The 26542-nt window shown below is 48.0% G+C and overlaps 19 non-coding genes across 19 annotated transcripts; 2 read left to right on the plus strand and 17 right to left on the minus strand.

Moving 5' to 3' along the window:
- The first annotated feature begins 4048 nt into the window (after positions 1-4048).
- On the plus strand, positions 4049-4122 carry trnan-guu. Its single transcript has one exon. It is a non-coding gene; the product is annotated as a tRNA-Asn (tRNA).
- Positions 4123-4889: 767 nt separating this feature from the next.
- trnaf-gaa lies at positions 4890-4962 on the plus strand. Its single transcript has one exon. It is a non-coding gene; the product is annotated as a tRNA-Phe (tRNA).
- Positions 4963-5224: 262 nt separating this feature from the next.
- On the minus strand, positions 5225-5297 carry trnaf-gaa. The gene has a single exon. It is a non-coding gene; the product is annotated as a tRNA-Phe (tRNA).
- Positions 5298-5627: 330 nt separating this feature from the next.
- trnaf-gaa lies at positions 5628-5700 on the minus strand. The gene has a single exon. It is a non-coding gene; the product is annotated as a tRNA-Phe (tRNA).
- A 4548-nt stretch (positions 5701-10248) lies between these two features.
- Positions 10249-10321, minus strand: trnaf-gaa. Its single transcript has one exon. It is a non-coding gene; the product is annotated as a tRNA-Phe (tRNA).
- A 1067-nt stretch (positions 10322-11388) lies between these two features.
- Positions 11389-11461, minus strand: trnaf-gaa. The gene has a single exon. It is a non-coding gene; the product is annotated as a tRNA-Phe (tRNA).
- Positions 11462-12529: 1068 nt separating this feature from the next.
- Positions 12530-12602, minus strand: trnaf-gaa. The gene has a single exon. It is a non-coding gene; the product is annotated as a tRNA-Phe (tRNA).
- Positions 12603-13671: 1069 nt separating this feature from the next.
- Positions 13672-13745, minus strand: trnaf-gaa. Its single transcript has one exon. It is a non-coding gene; the product is annotated as a tRNA-Phe (tRNA).
- Positions 13746-14814: 1069 nt separating this feature from the next.
- trnaf-gaa lies at positions 14815-14887 on the minus strand. The gene has a single exon. It is a non-coding gene; the product is annotated as a tRNA-Phe (tRNA).
- A 1067-nt stretch (positions 14888-15954) lies between these two features.
- Positions 15955-16027, minus strand: trnaf-gaa. Its single transcript has one exon. It is a non-coding gene; the product is annotated as a tRNA-Phe (tRNA).
- Positions 16028-17095: 1068 nt separating this feature from the next.
- Positions 17096-17168, minus strand: trnaf-gaa. The gene has a single exon. It is a non-coding gene; the product is annotated as a tRNA-Phe (tRNA).
- Positions 17169-18236: 1068 nt separating this feature from the next.
- On the minus strand, positions 18237-18309 carry trnaf-gaa. Its single transcript has one exon. It is a non-coding gene; the product is annotated as a tRNA-Phe (tRNA).
- A 1069-nt stretch (positions 18310-19378) lies between these two features.
- Positions 19379-19451, minus strand: trnaf-gaa. The gene has a single exon. It is a non-coding gene; the product is annotated as a tRNA-Phe (tRNA).
- Positions 19452-20520: 1069 nt separating this feature from the next.
- trnaf-gaa lies at positions 20521-20593 on the minus strand. The gene has a single exon. It is a non-coding gene; the product is annotated as a tRNA-Phe (tRNA).
- A 1070-nt stretch (positions 20594-21663) lies between these two features.
- trnaf-gaa lies at positions 21664-21736 on the minus strand. Its single transcript has one exon. It is a non-coding gene; the product is annotated as a tRNA-Phe (tRNA).
- A 1068-nt stretch (positions 21737-22804) lies between these two features.
- trnaf-gaa lies at positions 22805-22877 on the minus strand. Its single transcript has one exon. It is a non-coding gene; the product is annotated as a tRNA-Phe (tRNA).
- Positions 22878-23945: 1068 nt separating this feature from the next.
- trnaf-gaa lies at positions 23946-24018 on the minus strand. Its single transcript has one exon. It is a non-coding gene; the product is annotated as a tRNA-Phe (tRNA).
- Positions 24019-25086: 1068 nt separating this feature from the next.
- trnaf-gaa lies at positions 25087-25159 on the minus strand. The gene has a single exon. It is a non-coding gene; the product is annotated as a tRNA-Phe (tRNA).
- A 1068-nt stretch (positions 25160-26227) lies between these two features.
- trnaf-gaa lies at positions 26228-26300 on the minus strand. The gene has a single exon. It is a non-coding gene; the product is annotated as a tRNA-Phe (tRNA).
- Positions 26301-26542: the final 242 nt, after the last annotated feature.

The following is a 26542-nucleotide window of genomic DNA, read 5'->3' on the forward strand; positions in this document are numbered from 1 at the left end:
GTCCCCCTCCCTCCCATCCTAGATGACTCCTTGTTGAAGTGCATGCGTGACAGCTGCACGCCAATGTCTTGCATTGTGGTGGTTGCTGTTGTGTGAGCCTTGATGTTACAAAGATAGGGGAGATTGCAACAAACCCAATCCTGTCCTGATGTCAAACGGATTACAGGAGTTTGATTGATCTATATTCCTTGGAATATTGAATCTCTCAGAGCCTTTCATTCCGTCATCATTCTTTAAATTTCTGGGTCTCAATCTGAAGTGTCGATCATTTTCCAGCTCTATTCAATTCAGGCTATATTGCTGCGGCAACACCTCTCCAGTAGCTGTAACTGTTCATGCTGTAGTGTCAAATCGGAACACCAGAGAGTGCCAGAGCCTTATAAAAGTGTGGCCACTGACAACATGCGGCGGTAAGAAAATCTGCACTGCAATCAGAGAATTCTTCAATTTGCTGCAATCGTGTTTTTGGGAAGAGGTCCAAGATGTTTAGATCAGAAACAAGACAACCAGAAAACGTTCTAGCTTTTCTAGATACAGCTAACCTCATTGATGATAGGCAGCATATTAACTAGGCAACATATCCCTTCATTCACCTGAGGAAGGAGCAGCGCTCCGAAAGCTCGTGTTTGAAACAAACCTGTTGGACTTTAACCTGGTGTTGTAAGACTCCTTACTGAGCATATTAACTAGCAGAGGTGACAATCTAATACGTTGCTCTGGCAGTTCAGGGATATATCTGCTCTTGAGGTCTGGGTCTGCGTTCCCCACCACTAACCGGCAGGGTAAGGTGACATAGTGGCAGAACAGTGGCAAATTGAATTTAATCCTGAAAAGTGTGAGGCGATACATTTTGGGAGGACTAACATTCAAGGGAATACACAATGTGCTGTAGGATTCTAGGATGTACAGAGGACCAAAGGGACCTTGAGGTGCAAGTCCATTGATCCCTGAAGGCAGCAGGACAGGTAGATAAGGTGGTTAAGAAGGCATATGGATACTTGCCTTTATTAGTTAAGGCACAGAATATAAGAACAGGGAGGTTATGATGGAGCTGTATAAAACACTGGTTAGGCCATAGCTGGAGTACTGTGTGCAGTTCTGGTCGCCACATTATAGGAAGGATGTGATTGCACTGAAGAGGGTGCAGAGGAGATTCACCAGGAGGTTGCCTGGGCTGGGGCGTTACAGCTGAAGAGAGGCTGGTTAGGCTCAGGTTGTTTCCCTTGGAGCAGAGAAGGCTGAGGGGAACCTGACTGAGGTGTATAAGATTATGAGGGGCATAGATTGGGTGGATAGGAAGTAACCTTTCCTCTTAGTGGAGGGGTCAATAATCAGGTGGCATAGATTTAAGGTAAGGGGCAGGAGGTTTAGAGGAGATGTGAGGGGAAACCTTTTCACCCAGAGGGTGGTGGAAATCACTGCCTGAAAGGGTGGTGGAGGCAGGATTTAAAAAGGTAACATTTAAGAAGTATTTAGATGAGCATTTGAAATGCCATAGCGTACAAGGCTACGGACCAAGTGCTGGAAAGTGGGGTTAGAGTAGCTGGTGCTTAATGGCCAGCCTGGACACGATGGGCTGAAGGGCCTCTTTCCGTGCTGTAAACACTCAATCACTCTATTTTCCTTGAACTTTTGAAAACATCAGTTAGGCCACAGCTAGAGTACAGTGTATAGTTCTGGCCACCATATTACAGGAAGGATGCGATCGCATTGGAGAAGACGCAGAGGAGATTTATGAGGGGTTTTACTGGGAATTGAGAATTTTAACTATCTGGGAAGATTGGATAGTGTCGGGCTTGTTTTCTTTGAAATGTAGGAAGCTGAGGGAAGATTTAACTGACGGGGATAAAATTCAGAGGGACCCAGCCAGATTGGACGGGGAGAAACAATTTACTTAGCAGAGAGGTTAATAACCAGGAGCATGGGTTTAAAGTGAGTAGCAGAAAAAATAATAGGGACTTGAGGAGAATTTGTTTTCACCCAGGGGTGATGGGGATCTGGAACTCACTGTCTGAAAAGGTACTGGTGGCAGAAACCCCCTCAATTCTTGTTAAAAAATAACTTGCACCTACATGGCTACAGAGCGAGAGTTGGAAAGTGGCATTGGGCTGGATAGCTTTCGTTTTGGCGGGCGCTGACATGATAGGCCAATCAACCAATGTGCCGTGAATTTTTCATGTTTCTACTGTTCTGGCCAATGTATGTTAGCAGGTCATGGAAGAAACCAAATTGATTCCTTCCTTAGTACTATGGCTGAAGTGTCTGGGGTAGGGGCTGGTGTGCAAACGTAATTGAGGTACAGGGTCAACATTACCCTGTCACAAAGCAGATGCACAAGAGAAGGCAACGCAATACATTTCAGATTTCACTATGTTATGCAGAGGGTGGAGTGTGAGGGAAAAACAGAAACACTGGCACAGAAATTCATTGTAGTGGTGGTTGAGCATGATTACATTTGGCACTAACCTTTCTGATTATAGTGTTCTTTCAGGCCTACATTTTCCAGTGTTTCACCTAATATAATTTGTAGGGAGTCAAACCATAAAGTTGCAGACTGACTGATCCTGATCGAGGCATCTGGATATCCCACAGATTTCAAGTCCATTTTAGAATAACAATAATGGGACTCAAAATTCAATTTTGAGCCTTTCAACATATATCTAAAACACTAATGCAGCCCAGGACAAAGCATTATCTAATTGGGGATACTTCTGTGGTTCTTAATTGGGTGCTGTGTTGAATTAACCCAATTTGCAGAGAGCACTGAAACAGCTGTAGGGAATGGCGAGGGCATGTGTAACAGAAAGAGATTGGCATTATGATAAAGAAGCTACCCAAAATGGAGAAGTGGGAAATTACCCAAAAAAAGGGAAAGATGCAGGGGAAAATTAGCAAAGTTTGAGGAAGACAGACGGGAGGCAAGAGATAAAGAGGGTGTGAGAGACAGAAAGTGAAAACAGAAATGGAAGATGAGGAAAACGAGGAGGGGAGAAGGCATAGAGGAGGGAGAAGGCGTAGAGGGAGCGAAGAGAGACGGAAAGTAAGAGAGAAGCAGAGGGAGGTTCAAAGTCTTGAGGTGCCTGAACTAGGGGCTGGTTTAGCTCACCAGGCTAAATCGCTGGCTTACCAAGCAGGCTAGTAGCATGGTTTGATTCCCGTACCAGCCTCCCTGGACAGGTGCCAGAATGTGGTGACTAGGGGCTTTTCACAGTAACTTCATTGAAGCCTACTCGTGACAATAAGCGATTTTCATTTCATTTTTTTCACAATAGACAGGTAGAAACTGTTCCCATTGGTGGAATGATCAAGAACCAAAGGACACCCAGTTAAAGTGATTGGAAAAAGAAATAACGACGAAACAAGGGGAACATATTTTTACGCAGCAAATAGGTTATACGGATCTGGCTGAGAGTGTGGTGGGGACCAGTTCAATCTTGGCTCTCAAAAGACAATTGGATAAGAAATGGAAGGGAAACAAATTGCAGGGGGACAGGGTAAGGTCAGGGGAGCGGGATTAGTTGATCTTCTTTTGCACCAGAACTGATGCAGCCATGATGGGCCGAATGGGATCCTATCTGGTACCCATTCTACAATTGTATGGGGGGGGTGGGGGTGGAGAGAGGTTCTAGGGGGGAGGGAGGGGTGGAGAGAGGTTCTAGGGAGGGAGAGGCACTTATTATTTAGGACACTGATAGCTAGATTTTCCAGTTTGCAGAGCTCGCTGTTATTAATTGAGGTGGGGTGGGATTGGTGTTCTGCTGACTTCTCTGAATTTTGAGAAGTGTTTGTTGATGGTTTTGATGCCCATCTGGGGCAGGAAGCCTGGTCCTGCGGTGGGGGTGGGGGGGGGGGGAGGGAAATATTTAAGATGATGTGCAGGGTGAGCTCACAACGCAGGAGAATGATACCCAGGATGATGGCGCAGGGACCATTGCTATAAGTATCGCAGCCCGGGGATAAAGTAGAAACCTCAGTATGTCAATATGTATAAGTACAGGCACATAGTGAGCATTGCAACAAATAGCTATATGGAAGTGTTGCACCGCATGTCTCTGTGGCGCAATCGGTTAGCGCGTTCGGCTGTTAACCGAAAGGTTGGTGGTTCGAGCCCACCCAGGGACGGATATTTTTTGTCCAGTTGGTGATTCGCACATTATAAATGAGCAGCAGTTCAATTGTCTTTTTTTCCCCTTACATTTGCTTGCACCAAATTCACGCCAATCCATTGCTATACAAGTCTTTAACCAGATGATTCTTCGCCTCTCTTTCCATTATTTTTATCTTTTTTGCAACGAAATTACCTTTAACAAAATTCTTCTGCCAACCACTTAAAAAGCAGAACTTCTCAACAATATCATTTATAAAAAGATACAAAGACTTACTCCCCCAGCTATTTATTTGCGAGTTCAGCTAAAACATATTTTGCAATTTAATTTCTTCTGATTGTTGGTTGCTAACCGAAGCAGGCGTAAAAATAAAACTTCTTTAAGTTTTTATTTTAGGCTTCCTGTTTTAGATGTTTGGACGGGAAGTGGCTGTAAAAGTAACTTCATCGCAGTAAGCCGACTTGTGACACAATAAAGATTCCGATTAAAGTGGAATGGATTTTGTTTGAAACTTGAAAATGTCCTCAGGTCATCCTTTTAAGAAAATTATGCAACAGTTTTTGTCAGGGGGGGGGGGAAGTAATGGATGGAGGGTAGTGTTTTTTTTAAAAGCGTTAAGTATTAATGTTTGTTTTGCTGTGAGCATGTTTGCTGCATTTCCAGTTGTTCCTGATCCCCGGGAAGGACATCATTCACCAGAACAGGCACAAAGAAATAGCACAACAGAGGAAATTGAATTTATGCATTGTTGAGTTTGGTTACAACAATTAGGTGAATGTATCAGCCGAAATAGCTCAGTTGGGAGAGCGTTAGACTGAAGATCTAAAGGTCCCTGGTTCAATCCCGGGTTTCGGCACTTTTCTTGAAAAGATAGAGATTCCAATTTGACAGTGAACACGGATATCACAGCAGGCAAAAAGGTCTGTGAACTGAAATGTTGCCCTCCCGGTCCACTTTTCACTTTAACGAAGCTGAACCGTTTCCTTTTTTGTCAACTATTCGGCTATGATGGTTTACACTGAACTCAGAGCACAGGAGGAGAAAAAGAAAGGGAAAAGTGGACTGCACATTGAACCGCCAGGGGCAATGGTGCTGGTGGACAAGCCAGAACAAAACATTGCCGAAACCCGGGATTGAACCAGGGACCTTTAGATCTTCAGTCTAACGCTCTCCCAACTGAGCTATTTCGGCTGCCATGCATGAAACGTCCAGAATGAGGCATGTGAGAGTAGTTTCACAGCGGTCCTAATCGGAAAGGAAGGATGAGAATGCAATTGTTTTGGAGTGACAGTAAAATATTGAGTGCAAAAGCGTGCTTGAAAAATAGCGAGAGGTGATTGCGCTGGGTATTTGAGTTGTTGCACTTTGTGCAAGTTGATGGAAGTAGTGGTGTTGCAGTGGAAAGGAGAAGGGAAGATGATGCAAAAGCTGAGGAGGGAAAAGAAGGCAAGAAGTGAAGGTGCTGAAAGTCGGGGGATGAGAATGTGAGGCAAAACTACACGTTCAACACGTGCGATCCTGTGCCGAAACCCGGGATTGAACCAGGGACCTTTAGATCTTCAGTCTAACGCTCTCCCAACTGAGCTATTTCGGCTGATAGCGTTCTCGACCAGGGATGTCCTCTTCTGTCGCTTTTCCCTGAGCTACTTACAGTCATAATAATAATTTTTATTCTCACAATTAGGCTTACATTAACACTGCAATTAAGTTACTGTGAAAATCCCCTAGTTGCCACATTCTGGCACCTGTTCGGTGCAATTTACCTGAAAAATTTCTAAATGTGGTAGCGCAGGAACTGCCACAAGCTTCTGGATGCTCGGACCAGAAAGGCCATCACGCTATAAAATGTTAATTGCTCCACTTAACGTGGCCCCCATGGGGTCTCCCGTGGTTGGGCGGGCTGAAAACGCTGGCAGGTAGAGCCACATTGGGGAGGTCATCATTGATGCCCGGCCAGTAGACGGCTTCTCTGGCCCTGCGGCCAGTGGCGGGCTGGCCAGGGTGTCAGCTTGCCCGATGGCAAGTGGGCCCCTGATGAAGTGGGCCCCTATATCAAATAAAAATGCAATAAAGAAACAAACACAGACAACTGTTTTAGTAATAAAAAGGAATAAGAAAAAAAAGAGAACAGGACACAAATAAGCAGTGCATGAAAAGGAACGAAGCAGGGGAGGTACTGGAAGGATGTGGAATAGGGGGGCCCGGGTCAGGCATAATTAAGGAAATTCCATGTTTTCAGCAAGAGTGTGTGAATTTAAAGATAAAGTTATAATTCGTGATTTGAGATGGTCGGCAACTTCAAAGGATATCAAGCGGTAGTCTTGGTTCAGCCGGTACATCAGTCCGGGGCCCGGAGAGCCAAGCAGGGGCCCGTGAATCTCTGAAGGACCTTTAAAAATTATAATTAATTAGGTAAATAAATCTCCAACTTCTTTCCTGAGATTTGTATTCTAACTTAACAAAATATAATTGTTTTTAAAAAGAGCAATACCAAATAAAAATGCAATAAAGAAACAAACAAATAATCGCTCAGTGTATGAAGGAACGAAGCAGTGTTAAACGGATGTGAAAAGGAGTGGAGGGGGGGGGGCTGGTTCACCTGGGTCGGACATAGTTGGAAATCCACGTTTTCAGCAAGAGTGTGTGAATTTAAAGATAAAGTTACAGTTCGTGATTTGAGATGGTTGGCAACTTGAAAGGATATCAAGCAGTACATAGGGTCGTGAGGTCACCGAAAAGGAGAAGCGGTACCTTTGACCGTGAATCATGAGGTCAAAGATATTGAAGTGATAAGCCATGATCGGTAAACTCAAAGGGTTGCGACTTGTAACACTACACTGGTATCAAACTGGACATGTTAACTTTCGTCGTGGGACCATTCTTAATGTCTTACTATAGTCGGACCAAACTTCTAAGTTTCAACAGTTGTCTCAATTGCTTGCTGGTGTGAACACTGGACAGTGGATTGTCTCCTCTACTGAAGCTGCATAGGCCACAGTAGTATTGACTAATGAACATAGCCTATTGAAGTGTAAGTAAGTTATTTTATATTTTTTATCAAGTAGGGGTTTATCTGGCATTCCTTCAAGTTATTCTTGCAATCATCAATATTCATTTTTCCCAATGTGGGCTATTTTTAATTAAGTTTTTATTTCAGGAATATTACCCCTACCAGCATGGAAAAGAAAAAGCAGGAGCTGATGCAGGGGAGATGGGGGGACCTCATATCGGGAGGGGTCGGAGTTAGAGCGGGAGCTGCCAGGGTTCTAGCCTGGGGGGGGGGGGGGGGGGGGGGGGATACCGGGTTGCTGCTGGATTGGCCAGGGAGGAGTTGGTGTGGGTCGGGGGGGGTCGGGGTGAGGTTCTATCGCTGTGAGAAACGGGCCGAATGGGTGATGGCCAGGGGCGAGCAGTCGATGGGCTATGGCTAGTCGATGGGGGAGGGGGGGGCGGGGTGCCCCCTGATCCGGCTGATTACGTGGAACGTGAGGGGGTTGAATGGGCCGGTTAAGCGGGCCCGGGTGTTTTCACATCTGAAGGGGCTGAAGGCGGACGTGGCCATGCTCCAGGAGACCCACCTGAAGGTGGCGGACCAGGTCCGTCTGAGGAAGGGGTGGGTGGGGCAGGTTTTCCACTCAGGGCTCGACTCGAAGAACCGGGGGGTGGCGATCCTGGTGGGGACCAGGGTGGCGTTTGATGGGTCTGAGGTTGTGGCTGATAGTGGCGGCAGATATGTGATGGTGAGCGGTAAGTTGCAGGGGGAGAGGGTGGTGTTGGTTAATGTGTACGCCCCAAATTGGGATGATGCTGGTTTCATGAGGCGTATGTTGGGCCGCATTCCGGACCTGGAGGTGGGGGGCTTGATCATGGGGGGGGACTTCAATACGGTGCTGGATCCCCTACTGGATCGTTCTAGTTCAAGGACAGGCAGGAGGCCGGCGGCGGCCAAGGTATTGAGGGGGTTTATGGACCAGATGGGAGGAGTGGATCCCTGGAGGTTCGGGAGGCCGAGGGCTCGGGAGTACTCTTTTTTTCTCCCATGTGCACAGGGTTTATTCCCGCATTGATTTCTTTGTTTTGAGCAGGGGACTGGTCCCGAGGGTAGAGGAGGCCGAGTATTCGGCTATTGCGATTTCAGACCATGCTCCGCATTGGGTGGATCTGGAGATGGGGGAGGCGCGGGACCAGTGCCCGCTTTGGCGTCGGGATGTGGGGTTGTTGGCTGATGAGGAGGTGTGTAGGAGGGTTCGGGAATGTATCGAGAGGTACCTCGAGGTCAATGATACTGGGGAGGTCCAGTGGGGATGGTGTAGGAGGCTCTGAAGGTAGTGATTAGGGGGGAGCTGATCTTCATCCGAGCCCATAGGGAGAGGGGGGAGAGGAGGGAGAGGGAGAGACTGGTGGAGGAGCTGTTGAGTGTGGATAGGAGGTACGCGGAGACCCCGGAGGAGGGATTGCTGGGGGAACGGCGTAACTTGCAGGCCAAGTTTGATTTATTGACCACCAGAAAGGCGGAGACACAGTGGAGGAAGGCGCAGGGAGCGGTCTATGAGTATGGAGAGAAAGCGAGCAGGATGCTGGCGCACCAGCTTCGAAAGCGGGACGCGGCTAGGGAGATTGGTGGAGTGAAGGATAGAGATGGGAATATGGTGCAGCAAGGGGCAGAGGTCAATGAGGTCTTTAGGGACTTCTATAGGGAACTGTACCGGTTGGAGCCGCCGGCGGTGGGAGGGGCAATGGAGAGTTTTTTGGACAGGCTGCGATTTCCAAGGGTGCAGGAGGAGCAGGTGGAGGGACTGGGGGCGCCGATCGAGTTGGAGGAGCTGGTCAGTTGGATTGGCCACATGCAGTCAGGGAAGGCGCCGGGACCGGATGGGTTCCCGGTTGAATTTTATAAGAAATATGCGGACCTGCTGGGCCCCCTGTTGGTTAGGACCTTCAATGAGGCATGGGAGGGGGGTGTTCTGCCCCCGACGATGTCTCGGGCACTAATCTCCCTGATCCGGAAGCGTGATAAGGACCCCTTGCAGTGCGGATCATACAGGCCGATTTCACTGCTGAATGTAGATGCCAAGTTGCTGGCGAAGATCTTGGCCACTAGAATAGAGGACTGGGTGCCGGGGGTCGTACATGAAGATCAGACGGGTTTTGTGAAGGGGAGGCAGCTGAACACTAACGTGCGAAGGCTGCTAAATGTGATAATGATGCCGGCAGCAGAAGGAAAGGCGGAGATTGTGGTGGCATTGGATGCGGAGAAGGCCTTTGACAGGGTTGAGTGGGGGTACTTGTGGGAGGTGTTGGAGAGGTTCGGGTTTGGAGTGGGGTTTATTAAATGGGTGAGGTTGCTGTACGAGGCCCCGATGGCGAGTGTAGCGACAAATGGGAGGAGGTCCGAGTACTTCAGGCTCCACCGTGGGATGAGGCAGGGGTGCCCCCTGTCCCCCTTGCTTTTTGCGCTGGCAATTGAGCCTCTTGCCATGGCTCTCAGGGAGTCGAGGAGGTGGAGGGGTTTGGTGCGAGGAGGGGAGGTGCGAGTGTCGCTGTATGCGGAGGACTTGCTGTTGTATGTAGCAGACCCGGTGGGGGGAATGCCGGAGGTGATGGAGATTCTTGCTGAGTTCGGGAGTTTCTCGGGATATAAATTGAACCTGGGCAAGAGTGAGCTGTTTGTCGTACACCCGGGAGATCAGGAGGAGGGGATTGGTAGGCTCCCGCTAAAGAGGGCAGTGAGGAGTTTTAGGTACCTGGGGGTTCAGGTGGCTAGGAGCTGGGGGACTCTGCACAAGCTCAATTTTACTAGGTTGGTGGAGCAGATGGAGGGGGAGTTTAAAAGGTGGGACATGCTGCCGTTGTCATTGGCGGGTAGAGTACAGTCCGTTAAAATGACGGTGCTTCCGAGGTTTTTGTTTTTGTTTCAGTGCCTCCCCATTTTCATTCCGAGGGCCTTTTTTAGGAGGGTGAACAGCAGTATTCTGAGTGGTGTTGCAGTGGAAAGGAGACGGGAAGAGGTGGAAACATTGAGAGAGGGAAAAGAAGGAAAGGCGTGTGAAGGTTTCAGCGTGCTGAAAGTCGAGGGATGAGAATGTGAGGCAAAAGGCTGGGCAACTTGACAGATGGCAAGGAATCACAGCACCCGGTCGGATGCCGAAACCCGGGATTGAACCAGGGACCTTTAGATCTTCAGTCTAACGCTCTCCCAACTGAGCTATTTCGGCTGGTGAAGTTAGTGTCAAGGACGTCATCTGTCCCATCACTTTTCTCTCCTCATTTTCTCCCACCAAGTGATAAATAAGGCTATGGTGAGACCCCATTTGGAGCATTGTGAGCAGTTTTGGCAGCCGTATCTAAGGAAACAAGTGCTGGCCCTCGAAAGGCTCCACAGCAGGTTCATAAGAATGATTCCTGGAATCAAAACTTTGCCAAAAGAGGAGCGGTTGAGGAATCTGGGCCTGTACGCGTTGGAGTGTAGAAGGATGACGGGGCATGTATTGACACTTACAGGATGCTGACAGGCCTAGATCCAGCCTCTTGGAGAGGCGCCGGAATGTGGCGACTAGGGGCTTTTCACAGTAACTTCATTTGAAGCCTACTCGTGACAATAAGCGAGTTTCCTTTCATTTTCATGTTTCCACTAGTCGGAAAAAACAGAACCTGAGGCCATAGCCTCAGATTGAAGGGACAATCCTTGAAAACTGAGATGAGAAGCAATTTCTTCAGCCAGAGTGTGGTCAATCTGTGGAACAGTTTGTCGCCGAAGGCTGTGGAAACAAATCACTGAGTATGTTTCAGCCAGAAATAGATATCTTCTTGATTAATCAGGGGCTGTGGGGAGAATGTAGCAAACTGAGGATGAGACACATGTCAGCCATGATTGAATGGCAGAGCAGACACCATGGGCCAAATGGCCTAATTGTGCTCCGATATCTTTTGGTGTTTTGCTAGATCCATGCCCAATGTTCTCCCCAAATGTGCCTTTGATCAGGTTTGCGCCTTGCCCAAAGCACCACGCAATGCCGATGCTAAACCATGAATGGGTCTCTTTTTCCTTGACAGTTGCAATGGGTATTTGGATTTTTGCACTTTGTGCAAGTTGATTGTTGAGGTGGTGTTGCAGGAGTGGTGTTGCAGTGGAAAGGAGAATGGAAGAGGTGGAAACGCTGAGATAGGGAAAAGAAGGAAAGGCGTGTGAAGGTTTCAGCGTGCTGAAAGTCGAGGGATGAGAATGTGAGGCAAAAGGCTGGGCAACTTGACAGATGGCAAGGAATCACAGCACCCGGTGGGATGCCGAAACCCGGGATTGAACCAGGGACCTTTAGATCTTCAGTCTAACGCTCTCCCAACTGAGCTATTTCGGCTGGTGAAGTTAGTGTCAAGGACGTCATCTGTCCCATCACTTTTCTCTCCTCATTTTCTCCCACCAAGTGATAAATAAGGCTATGGTGAGACCCCATTTGGAGCATTGTGAGCAGTTTTGGCAGCCGTATCTAAGGAAACAAGTGCTGGCCCTCGAAAGGCTGCACAGCAGGTTCATAAGAATGATTCCTGGAATCAAAACTTTGCCATACGAGGAGCGGTTGAGGAATCAGGGCCTGTACGCGTTGGAGTGTAGAAGGATGACGGGGCATGTATTGACACTTACAGGATGCTGACAGGCCTAGATCCAGCCTCTTGGAGAGGCGCCGGAATGTGGCGACTAGGGGCTTTTCACAGTAACTTCATTTGAAGCCTACTCGTGACAATAAGCGAGTTTCCTTTCATTTTCATGTTTCCACTAGTCGGAAAAAACAGAACCTGAGGCCATAGCCTCAGATTGAAGGGACAATCCTTGAAAACTGAGATGAGAAGCAATTTCTTCAGCCAGAGTGTGGTCAATCTGTGGAACAGTTTGTCGCCGAAGGCTGTGGAAACAAATCACTGAGTATGTTTCAGCCAGAAATAGATATCTTCTTGATTAATCAGGGGCTGTGGGGAGAATGTAGCAAACTGAGGATGAGACACATGTCAGCCATGATTGAATGGCAGAGCAGACACCATGGGCCAAATGGCCTAATTGTGCTCCGATATCTTTTGGTGTTTTGCTAGATCCATGCCCAATGTTCTCCCCAAATGTGCCTTTGATCAGGTTTGCGCCTTGCCCAAAGCACCACGCAATGCCGATGCTAAACCATGAATGGGTCTCTTTTTCCTTGACAGTTGCAATGGGTATTTGGATTTTTGCACTTTGTGCAAGTTGATTGTTGAGGTGGTGTTGCAGGAGTGGTGTTGCAGTGGAAAGGAGAATGGAAGAGGTGGAAACGCTGAGATAGGGAAAAGAAGGAAAGGCGTGTGAAGGTTTCAGCGTGCTGAAAGTCGAGGGATGAGAATGTGAGGCAAAAGGCTGGGCAACTTGACAGATGGCAAGGAATCACAGCACCCGGTAGGGATGCCGAAACCCGGGATTGAACCAGGGACCTTTAGATCTTCAGTCTAACGCTCTCCCAACTGAGCTATTTCGGCTGGTGCAGTTTCCTGTCAAGGACGTCATCTGTCCCATCACTTTTCTCTCCTCATTTTCTCCCACCAAGTGATAAATAAGGCTATGGTGAGACCCCATTTGGAGCATTGTGAGCAGTTTTGGCAGCCGTATCTAAGGAAACAAGTGCTGGCCCTCGAAAGGCTCCACAGCAGGTTCATAAGAATGATTCCTGGAATCAAAACTTTGCCAAAAGAGGAGCGGTTGAGGAATCTGGGCCTGTACGCGTTGGAGTGTAGAAGGATGACGGGGCATGTATTGACACTTACAGGATGCTGACAGGCCTAGATCCAGCCTCTTGGAGAGGCGCCGGAATGTGGCGACTAGGGGCTTTTCACAGTAACTTCATTTGAAGCCTACTCGTGACAATAAGCGAGTTTCCTTTCATTTTCATGTTTCCACTAGTCGGAAAAAACAGAACCTGAGGCCATAGCCTCAGATTGAAGGGACAATCCTTGAAAACTGAGATGAGAAGCAATTTCTTCAGCCAGAGTGTGGTCAATCTGTGGAACAGTTTGTCGCCGAAGGCTGTGGAAACAAATCACTGAGTATGTTTCAGCCAGAAATAGATATCTTCTTGATTAATCAGGGGCTGTGGGGAGAATGTAGCAAACTGAGGATGAGACACATGTCAGCCATGATTGAATGGCAGAGCAGACACCATGGGCCAAATGGCCTAATTGTGCTCCGATATCTTTTGGTGTTTTGCTAGATCCATGCCCAATGTTCTCCCCAAATGTGCCTTTGATCAGGTTTGCGCCTTGCCCAAAGCACCACGCAATGCCGATGCTATAACCATGAATGGGTCTCTTTTTCCTTGACAGTTGCAATGGGTATTTGGATTTTTGCACTTTGTGCAAGTTGATTGTTGAGGTGGTGTTGCAGGAGTGGTGTTGCAGTGGAAAGGAGAATGGAAGAGGTGGAAACGCTGAGATAGGGAAAAGAAGGAAAGGCGTGTGAAGGTTTCAGCGTGCTGAAAGTCGAGGGATGAGAATGTGAGGCAAAAGGCTGGGCAACTTGACAGATGGCAAGGAATCACAGCACCCGGTGGGATGCCGAAACCCAGGGATTGAACCAGGGACCTTTAGATCTTCAGTCTAACGCTCTCCCAACTGAGCTATTTCGGCTGGTGCAGTTTCCTGTCAAGGACGTCATCTGTCCCATCACTTTTCTCTCCTCATTTTCTCCCACCAAGTGATAAATAAGGCTATGGTGAGACCCCATTTGGAGCATTGTGAGCAGTTTTGGCAGCCGTATCTAAGGAAACAAGTGCTGGCCCTCGAAAGGCTCCACAGCAGGTTCATAAGAATGATTCCTGGAATCAAAACTTTGCCAAAAGAGGAGCGGTTGAGGAATCTGGGCCTGTACGCGTTGGAGTGTAGAAGGATGACGGGGCATGTATTGACACTTACAGGATGCTGACAGGCCTAGATCCAGCCTCTTGGAGAGGCGCCGGAATGTGGCGACTAGGGGCTTTTCACAGTAACTTCATTTGAAGCCTACTCGTGACAATAAGCGAGTTTCCTTTCATTTTCATGTTTCCACTAGTCGGAAAAAACAGAACCTGAGGCCATAGCCTCAGATTGAAGGGACAATCCTTGAAAACTGAGATGAGAAGCAATTTCTTCAGCCAGAGTGTGGTCAATCTGTGGAACAGTTTGTCGCCGAAGGCTGTGGAAACAAATCACTGAGTATGTTTCAGCCAGAAATAGATATCTTCTTGATTAATCAGGGGCTGTGGGGAGAATGTAGCAAACTGAGGATGAGACACATGTCAGCCATGATTGAATGGCAGAGCAGACACCATGGGCCAAATGGCCTAATTGTGCTCCGATATCTTTTGGTGTTTTGCTAGATCCATGCCCAATGTTCTCCCCAAATGTGCCTTTGATCAGGTTTGCGCCTTGCCCAAAGCACCACGCAATGCCGATGCTATAACCATGAATGGGTCTCTTTTTCCTTGACAGTTGCAATGGGTATTTGGATTTTTGCACTTTGTGCAAGTTGATTGTTGAGGTGGTGTTGCAGGAGTGGTGTTGCAGTGGAAAGGAGAATGGAAGAGGTGGAAACGCTGAGATAGGGAAAAGAAGGAAAGGCGTGTGAAGGTTTCAGCGTGCTGAAAGTCGAGGGATGAGAATGTGAGGCAAAAGGCTGGGCAACTTGACAGATGGCAAGGAATCACAGCACCCGGTGGGATGCCGAAACCCGGGATTGAACCAGGGACCTTTAGATCTTCAGTCTAACGCTCTCCCAACTGAGCTATTTCGGCTGGTGAAGTTAGCGTCAAGGACGTCATCTGTCCCATCACTTTTCTCTCCTCATTTTCTCCCACCAAGTGATAAATAAGGCTATGGTGAGACCCCATTTGGAGCATTGTGAGCAGTTTTGGCAGCCGTATCTAAGGAAACAAGTGCTGGCCCTCGAAAGGCTGCACAGCAGGTTCATAAGAATGATTCCTGGAATCAAAACTTTGCCATACGAGGAGCGGTTGAGGAATCTGGGCCTGTACGCGTTGGAGTGTAGAAGGATGACGGGGCATGTATTGACACTTACAGGATGCTGACAGGCCTAGATCCAGCCTCTTGGAGAGGCGCCGGAATGTGGCGACTAGGGGCTTTTCACAGTAACTTCATTTGAAGCCTACTCGTGACAATAAGCGAGTTTCCTTTCATTTTCATGTTTCCACTAGTCGGAAAAAACAGAACCTGAGGCCATAGCCTCAGATTGAAGGGACAATCCTTGAAAACTGAGATGAGAAGCAATTTCTTCAGCCAGAGTGTGGTCAATCTGTGGAACAGTTTGTCGCCGAAGGCTGTGGAAACAAATCACTGAGTATGTTTCAGCCAGAAATAGATATCTTCTTGATTAATCAGGGGCTGTGGGGAGAATGTAGCAAACTGAGGATGAGACACATGTCAGCCATGATTGAATGGCAGAGCAGACACCATGGGCCAAATGGCCTAATTGTGCTCCGATATCTTTTGGTGTTTTGCTAGATCCATGCCCAATGTTCTCCCCAAATGTGCCTTTGATCAGGTTTGCGCCTTGCCCAAAGCACCACGCAATGCCGATGCTAAACCATGAATGGGTCTCTTTTTCCTTGACAGTTGCAATGGGTATTTGGATTTTTGCACTTTGTGCAAGTTGATTGTTGAGGTGGTGTTGCAGGAGTGGTGTTGCAGTGGAAAGGAGAATGGAAGAGGTGGAAACGCTGAGATAGGGAAAAGAAGGAAAGGCGTGTGAAGGTTTCAGCGTGCTGAAAGTCGAGGGATGAGAATGTGAGGCAAAAGGCTGGGCAACTTGACAGATGGCAAGGAATCACAGCACCCGGTGGGATGCCGAAACCCGGGATTGAACCAGGGACCTTTAGATCTTCAGTCTAACGCTCTCCCAACTGAGCTATTTCGGCTGGTGCAGTTTCCTGTCAAGGACGTCATCTGTCCCATCACTTTTCTCTCCTCATTTTCTCCCACCAAGTGATAAATAAGGCTATGGTGAGACCCCATTTGGAGCATTGTGAGCAGTTTTGGCAGCCGTATCTAAGGAAACAAGTGCTGGCCCTCGAAAGGCTCCACAGCAGGTTCATAAGAATGATTCCTGGAATCAAAACTTTGCCATACGAGGAGCGGTTGAGGAATCTGGGCCTGTACGCGTTGGAGTGTAGAAGGATGACGGGGCATGTATTGACACTTACAGGATGCTGACAGGCCTAGATCCAGCCTCTTGGAGAGGCGCCGGAATGTGGCGACTAGGGGCTTTTCACAGTAACTTCATTTGAAGCCTACTCGTGACAATAAGCGAGTTTCCTTTCATTTTCATGTTTCCACTAGTCGGAAAAAACAGAACCTGAGGCCATAGCCTCAGATTGAAGGGACAATCCTTGAAAACTGAGATGAGAAGCAATTTCTTCAGCCAGAGTGTGGTCAATCTGTGGAACAGTTTGTCGCCGAAGGCTGTGGAAACAAATCACTGAGTATGTTTCAGCCAGAAATAGATATCTTCTTGATTAATCAGGGGCTGTGGGGAGAATGTAGCAAACTGAGGATGAGACACATGTCAGCCATGATTGAATGGCAGAGCAGACACCATGGGCCAAATGGCCTAATTGTGCTCCGATATCTTTTGGTGTTTTGCTAGATCCATGCCCAATGTTCTCCCCAAATGTGCCTTTGATCAGGTTTGCGCCTTGCCCAAAGCACCACGCAATGCCGATGCTAAACCATGAATGGGTCTCTTTTTCCTTGACAGTTGCAATGGGTATTTGGATTTTTGCACTTTGTGCAAGTTGATTGTTGAGGTGGTGTTGCAGGAGTGGTGTTGCAGTGGAAAGGAGAATGGAAGAGGTGGAAACGCTGAGATAGGGAAAAGAAGGAAAGGCGTGTGAAGGTTTCAGCGTGCTGAAAGTCGAGGGATGAGAATGTGAGGCAAAAGGCTGGGCAACTTGACAGATGGCAAGGAATCACAGCACCCGGTCGGATGCCGAAACCCGGGATTGAACCAGGGACCTTTAGATCTTCAGTCTAACGCTCTCCCAACTGAGCTATTTCAGCTGGTGCAGTCTCCTGTCAAGGACGTCATCTGTCCCATCACTTTTCTCTCCTCATTTTCTCCCACCAAGTGATAAATAAGGCTATGGTGAGACCCCATTTGGAGCATTGTGAGCAGTTTTGGCAGCCGTATCTAAGGAAACAAGTGCTGGCCCTCGAAAGGCTGCACAGCAGGTTCATAAGAATGATTCCTGGAATCAAAACTTTGCCAAAAGAGGAGCGGTTGAGGAATCTGGGCCTGTACGCGTTGGAGTGTAGAAGGATGACGGGGCATGTATTGACACTTACAGGATGCTGACAGGCCTAGATCCAGCCTCTTGGAGAGGCGCCGGAATGTGGCGACTAGGGGCTTTTCACAGTAACTTCATTTGAAGCCTACTCGTGACAATAAGCGAGTTTCCTTTCATTTTCATGTTTCCACTAGTCGGAAAAAACAGAACCTGAGGCCATAGCCTCAGATTGAAGGGACAATCCTTGAAAACTGAGATGAGAAGCAATTTCTTCAGCCAGAGTGTGGTCAATCTGTGGAACAGTTTGTCGCCGAAGGCTGTGGAAACAAATCACTGAGTATGTTTCAGCCAGAAATAGATATCTTCTTGATTAATCAGGGGCTGTGGGGAGAATGTAGCAAACTGAGGATGAGACACATGTCAGCCATGATTGAATGGCAGAGCAGACACCATGGGCCAAATGGCCTAATTGTGCTCCGATATCTTTTGGTGTTTTGCTAGATCCATGCCCAATGTTCTCCCCAAATGTGCCTTTGATCAGGTTTGCGCCTTGCCCAAAGCACCACGCAATGCCGATGCTAAACCATGAATGGGTCTCTTTTTCCTTGACAGTTGCAATGGGTATTTGGATTTTTGCACTTTGTGCAAGTTGATTGTTGAGGTGGTGTTGCAGGAGTGGTGTTGCAGTGGAAAGGAGAATGGAAGAGGTGGAAACGCTGAGATAGGGAAAAGAAGGAAAGGCGTGTGAAGGTTTCAGCGTGCTGAAAGTCGAGGGATGAGAATGTGAGGCAAAAGGCTGGGCAACTTGACAGATGGCAAGGAATCACAGCACCCGGTGGGATGCCGAAACCCAGGATTGAACCAGGGACCTTTAGATCTTCAGTCTAACGCTCTCCCAACTGAGCTATTTCGGCTGGTGAAGTTAGCTGTCAAGGACGTCATCTGTCCCATCACTTTTCTCTCCTCATTTTCTCCCACCAAGTGATAAATAAGGCTATGGTGAGACCCCATTTGGAGCATTGTGAGCAGTTTTGGCAGCCGTATCTAAGGAAACAAGTGCTGGCCCTCGAAAGGCTGCACAGCAGGTTCATAAGAATGATGCCTGGAATCAAAACTTTGCCATACGAGGAGCGGTTGAGGAATCTGGGCCTGTACGCGTTGGAGTGTAGAAGGATGACGGGGCATGTATTGACACTTACAGGATGCTGACAGGCCTAGATCCAGCCTCTTGGAGAGGCGCCGGAATGTGGCGACTAGGGGCTTTTCACAGTAACTTCATTTGAAGCCTACTCGTGACAATAAGCGAGTTTCCTTTCATTTTCATGTTTCCACTAGTCGGAAAAAACAGAACCTGAGGCCATAGCCTCAGATTGAAGGGACAATCCTTGAAAACTGAGATGAGAAGCAATTTCTTCAGCCAGAGTGTGGTCAATCTGTGGAACAGTTTGTCGCCGAAGGCTGTGGAAACAAATCACTGAGTATGTTTCAGCCAGAAATAGATATCTTCTTGATTAATCAGGGGCTGTGGGGAGAATGTAGCAAACTGAGGATGAGACACATGTCAGCCATGATTGAATGGCAGAGCAGACACCATGGGCCAAATGGCCTAATTGTGCTCCGATATCTTTTGGTGTTTTGCTAGATCCATGCCCAATGTTCTCCCCAAATGTGCCTTTGATCAGGTTTGCGCCTTGCCCAAAGCACCACGCAATGCCGATGCTATAACCATGAATGGGTCTCTTTTTCCTTGACAGTTGCAATGGGTATTTGGATTTTTGCACTTTGTGCAAGTTGATTGTTGAGGTGGTGTTGCAGGAGTGGTGTTGCAGTGGAAAGGAGAATGGAAGAGGTGGAAACGCTGAGATAGGGAAAAGAAGGAAAGGCGTGTGAAGGTTTCAGCGTGCTGAAAGTCGAGGGATGAGAATGTGAGGCAAAAGGCTGGGCAACTTGACAGATGGCAAGGAATCACAGCACCCGGTGGGATGCCGAAACCCGGGATTGAACCAGGGACCTTTAGATCTTCAGTCTAACGCTCTCCCAACTGAGCTATTTCGGCTGGTGCAGTTTCCTGTCAAGGACGTCATCTGTCCCATCACTTTTCTCTCCTCATTTTCTCCCACCAAGTGATAAATAAGGCTATGGTGAGACCCCATTTGGAGCATTGTGAGCAGTTTTGGCAGCCGTATCTAAGGAAACAAGTGCTGGCCCTCGAAAGGCTGCACAGCAGGTTCATAAGAATGATTCCTGGAATCAAAACTTTGCCATACGAGGAGCGGTTGAGGAATCAGGGCCTGTACGCGTTGGAGTGTAGAAGGATGACGGGGCATGTATTGACACTTACAGGATGCTGACAGGCCTAGATCCAGCCTCTTGGAGAGGCGCCGGAATGTGGCGACTAGGGGCTTTTCACAGTAACTTCATTTGAAGCCTACTCGTGACAATAAGCGAGTTTCCTTTCATTTTCATGTTTCCACTAGTCGGAAAAAACAGAACCTGAGGCCATAGCCTCAGATTGAAGGGACAATCCTTGAAAACTGAGATGAGAAGCAATTTCTTCAGCCAGAGTGTGGTCAATCTGTGGAACAGTTTGTCGCCGAAGGCTGTGGAAACAAATCACTGAGTATGTTTCAGCCAGAAATAGATATCTTCTTGATTAATCAGGGGCTGTGGGGAGAATGTAGCAAACTGAGGATGAGACACATGTCAGCCATGATTGAATGGCAGAGCAGACACCATGGGCCAAATGGCCTAATTGTGCTCCGATATCTTTTGGTGTTTTGCTAGATCCATGCCCAATGTTCTCCCCAAATGTGCCTTTGATCAGGTTTGCGCCTTGCCCAAAGCACCACGCAATGCCGATGCTATAACCATGAATGGGTCTCTTTTTCCTTGACAGTTGCAATGGGTATTTGGATTTTTGCACTTTGTGCAAGTTGATTGTTGAGGTGGTGTTGCAGGAGTGGTGTTGCAGTGGAAAGGAGAATGGAAGAGGTGGAAACGCTGAGATAGGGAAAAGAAGGAAAGGCGTGTGAAGGTTTCAGCGTGCTGAAAGTCGAGGGATGAGAATGTGAGGCAAAAGGCTGGGCAACTTGACAGATGGCAAGGAATCACAGCACCCGGTGGGATGCCGAAACCCGGGATTGAACCAGGGACCTTTAGATCTTCAGTCTAACGCTCTCCCAACTGAGCTATTTCGGCTGGTGCAGTTTCCTGTCAAGGACGTCATCTGTCCCATCACTTTTCTCTCCTCATTTTCTCCCACCAAGTGATAAATAAGGCTATGGTGAGACCCCATTTGGAGCATTGTGAGCAGTTTTGGCAGCCGTATCTAAGGAAACAAGTGCTGGCCCTCGAAAGGCTGCCACAGCAGGTTCATAAGAATGATTCCTGGAATCAAAACTTTGCCATACGAGGAGCGGTTGAGGAATCTGGGCCTGTACGCGTTGGAGTGTAGAAGGATGACGGGGCATGTATTGACACTTACAGGATGCTGACAGGCCTAGATCCAGCATCTTGGAGAGGCGCCGGAATGTGGCGACTAGGGGCTTTTCACAGTAACTTCATTTGAAGCCTACTCGTGACAATAAGCGAGTTTCCTTTCATTTTCATGTTTCCACTAGTCGGAAAAAACAGAACCTGAGGCCATAGCCTCAGATTGAAGGGACAATCCTTGAAAACTGAGATGAGAAGCAATTTCTTCAGCCAGAGTGTGGTCAATCTGTGGAACAGTTTGTCGCCGAAGGCTGTGGAAACAAATCACTGAGTATGTTTCAGCCAGAAATAGATATCTTCTTGATTAATCAGGGGCTGTGGGGAGAATGTAGCAAACTGAGGATGAGACACATGTCAGCCATGATTGAATGGCAGAGCAGACACCATGGGCCAAATGGCCTAATTGTGCTCCGATATCTTTTGGTGTTTTGCTAGATCCATGCCCAATGTTCTCCCCAAATGTGCCTTTGATCAGGTTTGCGCCTTGCCCAAAGCACCACGCAATGCCGATGCTATAACCATGAATGGGTCTCTTTTTCCTTGACAGTTGCAATGGGTATTTGGATTTTTGCACTTTGTGCAAGTTGATTGTTGAGGTGGTGTTGCAGGAGTGGTGTTGCAGTGGAAAGGAGAATGGAAGAGGTGGAAACGCTGAGATAGGGAAAAGAAGGAAAGGCGTGTGAAGGTTTCAGCGTGCTGAAAGTCGAGGGATGAGAATGTGAGGCAAAAGGCTGGGCAACTTGACAGATGGCAAGGAATCACAGCACCCGGTGGGATGCCGAAACCCGGGATTGAACCAGGGACCTTTAGATCTTCAGTCTAACGCTCTCCCAACTGAGCTATTTCGGCTGGTGCAGTTCCTGTCAAGGACGTCATCTGTCCCATCACTTTTCTCTCCTCATTTTCTCCCACCAAGTGATAAATAAGGCTATGGTGAGACCCCATTTGGAGCATTGTGAGCAGTTTTGGCAGCCGTATCTAAGGAAACAAGTGCTGGCCCTCGAAAGGCTGCACAGCAGGTTCATAAGAATGATTCCTGGAATCAAAACTTTGCCATACGAGGAGCGGTTGAGGAATCAGGGCCTGTACGCGTTGGAGTGTAGAAGGATGACGGGGCATGTATTGACACTTACAGGATGCTGACAGGCCTAGATCCAGCCTCTTGGAGAGGCGCCGGAATGTGGCGACTAGGGGCTTTTCACAGTAACTTCATTTGAAGCCTACTCGTGACAATAAGCGAGTTTCCTTTCATTTTCATGTTTCCACTAGTCGGAAAAAACAGAACCTGAGGCCATAGCCTCAGATTGAAGGGACAATCCTTGAAAACTGAGATGAGAAGCAATTTCTTCAGCCAGAGTGTGGTCAATCTGTGGAACAGTTTGTCGCCGAAGGCTGTGGAAACAAATCACTGAGTATGTTTCAGCCAGAAATAGATATCTTCTTGATTAATCAGGGGCTGTGGGGAGAATGTAGCAAACTGAGGATGAGACACATGTCAGCCATGATTGAATGGCAGAGCAGACACCATGGGCCAAATGGCCTAATTGTGCTCCGATATCTTTTGGTGTTTTGCTAGATCCATGCCCAATGTTCTCCCCAAATGTGCCTTTGATCAGGTTTGCGCCTTGCCCAAAGCACCACGCAATGCCGATGCTATAACCATGAATGGGTCTCTTTTTCCTTGACAGTTGCAATGGGTATTTGGATTTTTGCACTTTGTGCAAGTTGATTGTTGAGGTGGTGTTGCAGGAGTGGTGTTGCAGTGGAAAGGAGAATGGAAGAGGTGGAAACGCTGAGATAGGGAAAAGAAGGAAAGGCGTGTGAAGGTTTCAGCGTGCTGAAAGTCGAGGGATGAGAATGTGAGGCAAAAGGCTGGGCAACTTGACAGATGGCAAGGAATCACAGCACCCGGTGGGATGCCGAAACCCGGGATTGAACCAGGGACCTTTAGATCTTCAGTCTAACGCTCTCCCAACTGAGCTATTTCGGCTGGTGCAGTTTCCTGTCAAGGACGTCATCTGTCCCATCACTTTTCTCTCCTCATTTTCTCCCACCAAGTGATAAATAAGGCTATGGTGAGACCCCATTTGGAGCATTGTGAGCAGTTTTGGCAGCCGTATCTAAGGAAACAAGTGCTGGCCCTCGAAAGGCTGCACAGCAGGTTCATAAGAATGATTCCTGGAATCAAAACTTTGCCATACGAGGAGCGGTTGAGGAATCTGGGCCTGTACGCGTTGGAGTGTAGAAGGATGACGGGGCATGTATTGACACTTACAGGATGCTGACAGGCCTAGATCCAGCCTCTTGGAGAGGCGCCGGAATGTGGCGACTAGGGGCTTTTCACAGTAACTTCATTTGAAGCCTACTCGTGACAATAAGCGAGTTTCCTTTCATTTTCATGTTTCCACTAGTCGGAAAAAACAGAACCTGAGGCCATAGCCTCAGATTGAAGGGACAATCCTTGAAAACTGAGATGAGAAGCAATTTCTTCAGCCAGAGTGTGGTCAATCTGTGGAACAGTTTGTCGCCGAAGGCTGTGGAAACAAATCACTGAGTATGTTTCAGCCAGAAATAGATATCTTCTTGATTAATCAGGGGCTGTGGGGAGAATGTAGCAAACTGAGGATGAGACACATGTCAGCCATGATTGAATGGCAGAGCAGACACCATGGGCCAAATGGCCTAATTGTGCTCCGATATCTTTTGGTGTTTTGCTAGATCCATGCCCAATGTTCTCCCCAAATGTGCCTTTGATCAGGTTTGCGCCTTGCCCAAAGCACCACGCAATGCCGATGCTAAACCATGAATGGGTCTCTTTTTCCTTGACAGTTGCAATGGGTATTTGGATTTTTGCACTTTGTGCAAGTTGATTGTTGAGGTGGTGTTGCAGGAGTGGTGTTGCAGTGGAAAGGAGAATGGAAGAGGTGGAAACGCTGAGATAGGGAAAAGAAGGAAAGGCGTGTGAAGGTTTCAGCGTGCTGAAAGTCGAGGGATGAGAATGTGAGGCAAAAGGCTGGGCAACTTGACAGATGGCAAGGAATCACAGCACCCGGTGGGATGCCGAAACCCGGGATTGAACCAGGGACCTTTAGATCTTCAGTCTAACGCTCTCCCAACTGAGCTATTTCGGCTGGTGCAGTTTCCTGTCAAGGACGTCATCTGTCCCATCACTTTTCTCTCCTCATTTTCTCCCACCAAGTGATAAATAAGGCTATGGTGAGACCCCATTTGGAGCATTGTGAGCAGTTTTGGCAGCCGTATCTAAGGAAACAAGTGCTGGCCCTCGAAAGGCTGCACAGCAGGTTCATAAGAATGATTCCTGGAATCAAAACTTTGCCATACGAGGAGCGGTTGAGGAATCTGGGCCTGTACGCGTTGGAGTGTAGAAGGATGACGGGGCATGTATTGACACTTACAGGATGCTGACAGGCCTAGATCCAGCCTCTTGGAGAGGCGCCGGAATGTGGCGACTAGGGGCTTTTCACAGTAACTTCATTTGAAGCCTACTCGTGACAATAAGCGAGTTTCCTTTCATTTTCATGTTTCCACTAGTCGGAAAAAACAGAACCTGAGGCCATAGCCTCAGATTGAAGGGACAATCCTTGAAAACTGAGATGAGAAGCAATTTCTTCAGCCAGAGTGTGGTCAATCTGTGGAACAGTTTGTCGCCGAAGGCTGTGGAAACAAATCACTGAGTATGTTTCAGCCAGAAATAGATATCTTCTTGATTAATCAGGGGCTGTGGGGAGAATGTAGCAAACTGAGGATGAGACACATGTCAGCCATGATTGAATGGCAGAGCAGACACCATGGGCCAAATGGCCTAATTGTGCTCCGATATCTTTTGGTGTTTTGCTAGATCCATGCCCAATGTTCTCCCCAAATGTGCCTTTGATCAGGTTTGCGCCTTGCCCAAAGCACCACGCAATGCCGATGCTAAACCATGAATGGGTCTCTTTTTCCTTGACAGTTGCAATGGGTATTTGGATTTTTGCACTTTGTGCAAGTTGATTGTTGAGGTGGTGTTGCAGGAGTGGTGTTGGAGTGGAAAGGAGAATGGAAGAGGTGGAAACGCTGAGATAGGGAAAAGAAGGAAAGGCGTGTGAAGGTTTCAGCGTGCTGAAAGTCGAGGGATGAGAATGTGAGGCAAAAGGCTGGGCAACTTGACAGATGGCAAGGAATCACAGCACCCGGTGGGATGCCGAAACCCGGGATTGAACCAGGGACCTTTAGATCTTCAGTCTAACGCTCTCCCAACTGAGCTATTTCGGCTGGTGCAGTTCCTGTCAAGGACGTCATCTGTCCCATCACTTTTCTCTCCTCATTTTCTCCCACCAAGTGATAAATAAGGCTATGGTGAGACCCCATTTGGAGCATTGTGAGCAGTTTTGGCAGCCGTATCTAAGGAAACAAGTGCTGGCCCTCGAAAGGCTGCACAGCAGGTTCATAAGAATGATGCCTGGAATCAAAACTTTGCCATACGAGGAGCGGTTGAGGAATCTGGGCCTGTACGCGTTGGAGTGTAGAAGGATGACGGGGCATGTATTGACACTTACAGGATGCTGACAGGCCTAGATCCAGCCTCTTGGAGAGGCGCCGGAATGTGGCGACTAGGGGCTTTTCACAGTAACTTCATTTGAAGCCTACTCGTGACAATAAGCGAGTTTCCTTTCATTTTCATGTTTCCACTAGTCGGAAAAAACAGAACCTGAGGCCATAGCCTCAGATTGAAGGGACAATCCTTGAAAACTGAGATGAGAAGCAATTTCTTCAGCCAGAGTGTGGTCAATCTGTGGAACAGTTTGTCGCCGAAGGCTGTGGAAACAAATCACTGAGTATGTTTCAGCCAGAAATAGATATCTTCTTGATTAATCAGGGGCTGTGGGGAGAATGTAGCAAACTGAGGATGAGACACATGTCAGCCATGATTGAATGGCAGAGCAGACACCATGGGCCAAATGGCCTAATTGTGCTCCGATATCTTTTGGTGTTTTGCTAGATCCATGCCCAATGTTCTCCCCAAATGTGCCTTTGATCAGGTTTGCGCCTTGCCCAAAGCACCACGCAATGCCGATGCTATAACCATGAATGGGTCTCTTTTTCCTTGACAGTTGCAATGGGTATTTGGATTTTTGCACTTTGTGCAAGTTGATTGTTGAGGTGGTGTTGCAGGAGTGGTGTTGCAGTGGAAAGGAGAATGGAAGAGGTGGAAACGCTGAGATAGGGAAAAGAAGGAAAGGCGTGTGAAGGTTTCAGCGTGCTGAAAGTCGAGGGATGAGAATGTGAGGCAAAAGGCTGGGCAACTTGACAGATGGCAAGGAATCACAGCACCCGGTGGGATGCCGAAACCCGGGATTGAACCAGGGACCTTTAGATCTTCAGTCTAACGCTCTCCCAACTGAGCTATTTCGGCTGGTGCAGTTCCTGTCAAGGACGTCATCTGTCCCATCACTTTTCTCTCCTCATTTTCTCCCACCAAGTGATAAATAAGGCTATGGTGAGACCCCATTTGGAGCATTGTGAGCAGTTTTGGCAGCCGTATCTAAGGAAACAAGTGCTGGCCCTCGAAAGGCTGCACAGCAGGTTCATAAGAATGATTCCTGGAATCAAAACTTTGCCATACGAGGAGCGGTTGAGGAATCTGGGCCTGTACGC

Source organism: Scyliorhinus canicula, chromosome 11 (assembly GCF_902713615.1).
Source record: "Scyliorhinus canicula chromosome 11, sScyCan1.1, whole genome shotgun sequence".
In the NCBI taxonomy this organism is placed as follows: Eukaryota; Metazoa; Chordata; class Chondrichthyes; order Carcharhiniformes; family Scyliorhinidae; genus Scyliorhinus; species Scyliorhinus canicula.